Consider the following 6,931-nt stretch of genomic DNA (forward strand, 5'->3'; position numbering starts at 1 on the left):
CTTATTGGGGGCGGCCATGCGGGCTGTGACAGCCTGGCTGGCCACTCTGGCACCTCACTGGATGCTTCTGTCTTCAGGGCCGCTCTCTGCAGCTCAAAACATGGCATAGCAATGGCAGTCTTCCCTACCCATAATCCCCCATGCAGCTGGAACTGTTCTGGGAAACACAGAATGGTTCCACCTGTGTGGGAGATTATGGGTAGAGCAGATGACCATTGTTATACCACATATTTATGATGGGTGGCGCTGTGACACCAGTGTCTCCGCCTCCATCAGATCCGAAGGGCGTTAAGAGGCACCTCTGGATGTGAATGGGATGCTGGAGCAGCCTTTTAGGGCTGCTGCCTGAAAGGTGAGTTCATAGTTTTCAATCAAAATGGAGGGTTCACTTGAAATGGCCTATTAACAACATATTGTTGGAGAATGGTGTTCTGATGGCTGGATCAAGACTGATTGAATCTGAAACAATGTAAAACGAGATTCTCCAGAAAATACATGAAGATCACATGGGAATGGAGAAATGCAAACTCAGAGTGAAGTCAGCCATGTACTGGACTGGTATATGCACAGACATTGACAATATGGTGGCTACATGTCAAATATGCCAAAAGTACAGGAACACACAACAAAAAGAGGAAATGATTTCTACAGTGGGAGCAGTCTTGTTCACTGAGAATCAAGAGGGGTACCACTGTTGCTACTCTAAGTTTCCATTTGTCAAAAGGGTGAAATTCCTGAGAGCGTCAGCTATCACCTCAGAAATGAGAGCACCCTTTGCTGAAGAAGGAATATGTGACAATGGAACACAGTTCATGTCACAAGAATTCAGAAAGCTGGCTGCAGAGTAGGGGTTTGTTATCACTATATCATCCTCATACTACCCTAAAGGTCATGGATTTATTAAAAATAGTGTGAACTGTGAAACGCACACTAGTTAAGTGATGGTGAAACAAAAGAAGATCCAGACCTCGCTCCTCTATCATTACAAGGAACACCTTTAAGGGCTGACATGAAGTCCCTGGCAGAACTTCTAAATGGCAGAAGATATAAAACAATTCTACCAACAAAATAAACCCTCCAGAAGACTGGCTGACATGCAAGAATAAGGATGCCAGCATTATAACAAACATGTACAAACATTGCCAGAACTCTTCAGAGGGCAGCATGTGCATATTCAAGAGTTAATGTTGAAAACATGAACCCCAGCAAAGGTCATCAGAGAAGCTGAGACACCAAGATCATACATTGTTGAGAAAGACTCTGGCAATCAGCTGAGGAGGAACAGAATTCACATCCAGCCAACACTAGATGTGATGAAGCAGAAAGCTTTAATACCAGCAAAGCCTGCAACACCAATATCAAGTGAGGTATCAACAGAAGAGACCACAACCACTAATACTGAAACATCAACACAACAGTTGTCAGGTGAAGCACAAAAGCTACATCACCTACATGTGTACCAGCAACACAGAGTCCAATGGTCGCAACCAAATCCACAAGATGGTGAAGCTACATACTGCCACCAGTGCAATATCGATAAGAACTATTTAAAAATAGTTGTGTAAATAAATGAATGCACAAGTTCAGTTAATTAAGTTGCACTGGAAAGAAAGTAATAAATAACACTAAATATTTATCTTGAGAAGGAGGGATGTTGTATAGTCAGGATAATGTTAACTATTTTGTAACCACGTAAGAATACACCCCTCTCACTGTAGTAACTATAGAGCATGACTGAGGGGCATATATGTGTGTGTGTGTGAAAAGTTTCCTGAGACGGTGGAAGGCATCAGTAAGTAAAGACTCTTTTGTAATTTGAATCTTGGATCTCAAAGTTATATAAGAAGCTTCCCAAGGAATAGAGACATAACAACAGTAGCAAAAGGTTCTGGAACATTTCTTAAAATATATTTCCAATATATCAGAAATTGCATTGGAGGGATTTCTTCTTTGGCTTGGCTTCGCGGACGAAGATTTATGGAGGGGGTAAAAATTAGACCAATGGTTAATGCCAACTGCCTTTTGCAATATTTGTGGCTAATTGTGGGTGAAGAGAATGTCATAGAACTGAAAATAATACATGGGTTTAATTGAACTATTTTAGTACAAACATTTGTCAGTGAGAATTGAATGACCATTCAGACACTGTTTTACAGGTTATTCTAAATATTGATTCCTGGGAAAGATCAGCTATTAAAAATAAATTTATAATACTTTGACAAGAAATGGCAAGGAATAAGATATTTTAATCACACTGTCTGATAAACTACTTACAAAAATATAACTCTCATATAAAGCACTAAACCAGATTTCTTATATAAGTCCATTAAAATGACTAAACTGACAACCTTCTTGAGGATAATTAGGGATGGGCCATAAATGCTTGATTCGTCAGCTTTGCCAACATTCCATGTTATTAATTAAAAATGCTTTCCCTTATTAATCAGGAAGATCTATCCCTCAACCAATATAACTAAAATACCCTTGCAAAGGCCTCAGGCCCTAAATATTGGTTACATAAAGAATGCTGTGTGGCCTGCTGAGTTTCTGCAGCACTTTTGTGCATTGAATAACTAGCGCATTGCCGTCACAGCGCCAGCGATCTGGGTTTGAGTCTGGCGCTGTCTGTAAGGAGTTTGTACATTCTCCCCATGTCTGCATGGGTTTCCTCTGGGTGCTCTGGTTTCCTCTTGCCATTCAATTAGGTGTAATTGGGCGGCACCGGCTTGTGGGCCAAATGGGCCTGTTATACTGTATGACTAAAATTTAAATCTATAAAATAGTCTGTGGAGAGAAAAAAAAACATGGGAAAATATTGTAGATGAATGAACCAAAGCAGTATAAGCCATTTCTGATAAGAGAACATTAATAATTCAGAAGTGTTGCATACAATGTTGAGTCAGGAAGGCTGCCGTGCGCCCAGTTGGAAGGGGAACTGCTGTCCCTTCAGTTTATGTGGAGGTTCAATGGAGCATTATAGAAGGTCACAGATAGCTTAAGTCAGAGTAGGGAGTAGGATGAAGGATTAAAGTGACAGTCAACTGGATACTCAGGGAATCCCTTGTGCACAGAAAAAAGATGTTTCAGAAAACAACACCTAATATGCAATTAGTTTCTCCAAAGTACAGCAAACCATATCACGAGCAAATACATTTATTTCTACAGTGTATTCCCTTGGTTTTATAGTTAGAACTGCATTGTTTTATTCTTTATTAATTCAAAATTCATCTCCAAAATACAAGCAGCTGCAATTCCCAACAGAATTTTTTATACAAGGTAGTTTACACAGAGCCATTTTTTTCATTAAGAAAAGAATGGCTCTGTGTAAATTACAGTAGGTTTTTAAAATTCCTCGAGGGAGCTCGTGTCAGAAGCCTGGAAATTCCCCCAAACTGCTCTTCTTTACTGCACAAAATCAGTAATGGTGAAGGGGAGCCTTATATGTGTTTTTTTTTGTGCCATATCACTGCTGTAATTAATTTAGGAACAGTTTTTTTTTTGTGATGGGAAATCATGTGGAAACCTGTCATTTTTGTTGCCTAAAAATAATCTATTTCACATTTTGCTTTTAAGAAAAAGAAATGGCAGCCAGAAATCTGATATGTAGAACAACACAGGATTTAGCAAGACAGTACAGTGATATATGTGATAAAAATGTCATGAACAATGGTACTATGACAAATTTCCCACTGGGAAAAATGCACATTAATGTATTAAATAAGATGCATGAAAACTAGAACTTCATAAGTTCTGAACTGATTTTTGCTTTAGTTTGTTAAGCTTCGAAGGGATTGCTGAGGATTGCAAGAAAAGGATGCATATTGATCAGTATCACTTATGAGAGAATACTCAGCGTATTTCCCCCTCTCCTCCTGTCACCTCTCAGCTTCTTTCTCTTCTACCCTCCCATCTGTATCCACCTATCACCTCTAACCTGTTGGCTCTTCCTCCTTCTTCCCCTGATTTTCAACATTCCTGACAAAGGACTCAGGTCTAAAATGTTGTTTACTTACTGTGAATGATGGATGACCTTCAGAGTTTCTCCAGCACTTTTGGATACTGCAATAGATTCCAGCCTTTGCAGATTTTCATGTTTATGAGCAAATCTGGATTATTTTTAAGCATATTGGTATTAGCATGGCAGTACCACTGCCTCCAGCAACCATGTGAGATTGTAACGGTTCACCGGAGGCTGAATCGAACCGGCTCGGGAGGTTCTGAGTGGAGACATGATGTCACATGCGATGAAATCATTTGGAACGCACACAGTTTTTTAAGTGCTGCATGTGACTGTTTGAGTAAATTACTTTTACTGAACTTCAACTTGATGATGCCTGATCATTTTGTCGTTCTTCATTTCGCACTGCGACACAGTTGCTACATTGGTGACCCCAATGGGCCCAAACGGATTTTGGAATCAACATGGACAACACAGCGGTTTCGCTCAAACTGCCTGTCTTTTGGACCACTCAACCTGAAGTTTGGTTCAGGCAGCCTGAGGCGCAGTTCCACATTTGCAAGATAGAAGTGGATGTCACTAAGTACTATCATGTGGTAAGTGCTCTTGACCATGACACAGCCAGTTGAGTAATGGATTTCCTTTGGGACCCACCAGATCTTAGCATGTATGAAGCCCTAAAAGCCTTCCTTCTCTGGATTTACAATCTCTCGGTGCAAGAGAGCTGCACAGCTCCTCCATATCAGTGGTCTAGGGGACCACACCCCTTCAGAGTTAATGAATGACATGTTGGCATTTTCAGATGGCAATCTTAGACCAGTTGTTTTTAAAGCATATACCAGAAGACATCTGCCTCACATTGGTAACCCCCATACAATGGCCACCTGCACAGATATTCTGTGGCGTGTAAAACAGCAAGCCTCGAGGCTCACAGAAATTAGGGCTGTGTCACACACAGCACTTGAAGCCTGCACTGATGGTCCGCTTTCAGGGACGAGGTAATTGGGCGGACAAGCTGCCCTGGATCCTCCTGGGAATAAGAATGGTACCCAAGGAGATCTCAACTTATCAGCTGAGTTGTACCTGGGGAGTTCGTCCCCATAGCAAGCAAGACAGGAAGTGCCACCAACTGAAGTCTCAGGCAAGCTATGGGAGCGGCTTGGAAAATTGACCCCAGTTTTCATGTCAAGGAATGGTACAATGACACGCTTCCTCCCAAAGGAACTCCAGGACTCTGAGTTTGTGCGTGAAGTGCACACGGGCCACCCTTACAGAGGCCATATGATTGCCCCTTCAGAGTGCTATGAAACAATCGTACAACTTGTGTACTAGACATTTGGGGGGGGGCATCTAGAGATATTTACGATTGACTGACTAAAGCCCACTCATCTCAACCTTGATTGGCCCTTCCCACGACCCCCGATGTGATAGCGTGACAACCACCCAAGAGTGGTGGACAGTAATAGCACCAGAGCTTTAGCCTCCTATTGCTGGTTCTGGGGGGGCAGGTGGCGTGTAGTAGCTCACCGGAGGCTTAATCGAACTAGCTCGGGAGGTTCCAAGTGACGTCATGATGTCACAATGTGATGACATCATTTGGAATGCATAGGATTTTAAAGCTGCAGGTCACTGTTTGAGTTAATGACTTTTAGTGAACTTCAACTCTATGACGTCTGATCATTTTCTCATTCTTCATTTCACACAGTGACACAGCTGCTACAAGATCACTTTTTAAAGTGTAAACTTTCCTGATTAAAAAAAATATGGACATTCATGTCCACGTATAAAGACCACTTAGCAAAACCCACTTGGATTATTATGTGCAATTTTAGTAATCCTGACCTGGGCTGGTTCCTTTGCAAATTATACAAAACGTTAAATGAACAAAATGACACAGTGTCTGTTAGACACAGACATCATAGACTAGGATCACTCTATTAAAATCTTTATGATAATATTAGTTACAAGTTTGGGTGTATAATGGCTACATTAATCAACTAATAATCCAAAAACCCGAACCAATTGTCTGGAAATTAAATCTGGAATTTAAAATCTATCATTATTAATGACAATTGTATCCAATTGAGTTGAAGAAAAAAAACTTTTTCATCAATGTCCTTTTTGAAAAGATTGACCTAGAGGTGATTGGAGAAGCACAACATTGTGTTTGCTATTGATTGTTCTCTGAACAGTTGAACAAGCCACTGATTTGTATAAAATTATCACAAGAAGTATAATAAGAATATAATATTCAACATTTACTGAAATAAATACAGGGCAGTCCAACACAATATATTCACTTCCTATCAAGGCAGCATTTGATAAGTGTGATGTTCGAGGACTAATTGAACAGATTAGAAATCAAAGGGAACTATTCCATTGACTGGAATCATACTTGTGCTAAAGAAAGATAATTTTTTTTTTGTAAATCAATTATCTCAGCCTTCGGGCAGGGCCCAGACACGATTATTTTTAACTACCTCATAAATGACCCTCTCAATAAGAGATGGTCATACTCCAAATAAGGAATAGCCGACAAAGAGAAATTAGGCTGTTTTCTAGCTCTTATTAAAGGGATTCTCACCATTTCAGGTTCTTTGCTAATGAAACGTTTTGAAAGAGATGAAAAATCCGAACATTCTGTAATGGAAGATTTAAACCATGTTTTTTTATTTTTGCAGCCTTTGCTTCTGCAAGGCTGAGAACCTGGTTGTTTTTAGAATCGGCAGACATAAGCTAAATTCCACCGAGGGGCCAGAGATGCAGTTATCTGATGAAAGGACATCTGTGTACCAAGAACATTTAATCTTCCTGCTTGTTTTGGTCACAGATTGTCAGAGGCCTAGCCTTGATGCAAAATAAACCACTGTATTCAAAGTGATAATCTGAAAATTATGGTATTCGATAGAAGCCTAGCATGCTAGTTTGCTCGCTTATCTTTCTTGCTGTGCTGAGAATAGGTGCTTGGGTAAG

General features: G+C 40.4%; 1 long non-coding RNA gene across 1 annotated transcript in view; it reads right to left on the reverse strand.

Moving 5' to 3' along the window:
• LOC138737654 (uncharacterized) overlaps nt 1-4,422 on the reverse strand; it is a 28,555-nt gene extending 24,133 nt beyond the window's left edge. Inside the window, exon 1 of the long non-coding RNA XR_011341110.1 lies at nt 4,014-4,422. This is a non-coding gene — a long non-coding RNA (uncharacterized lncRNA). The remainder of the gene's footprint in view (nt 1-4,013) is intronic.
• Between the last annotated feature and the right edge of the window lie 2,509 nt (nt 4,423-6,931).

Source organism: Narcine bancroftii, chromosome 6 (genome assembly GCF_036971445.1).
Source record: "Narcine bancroftii isolate sNarBan1 chromosome 6, sNarBan1.hap1, whole genome shotgun sequence".
Lineage (NCBI taxonomy): Eukaryota > Metazoa > Chordata > Chondrichthyes > Torpediniformes > Narcinidae > Narcine > Narcine bancroftii.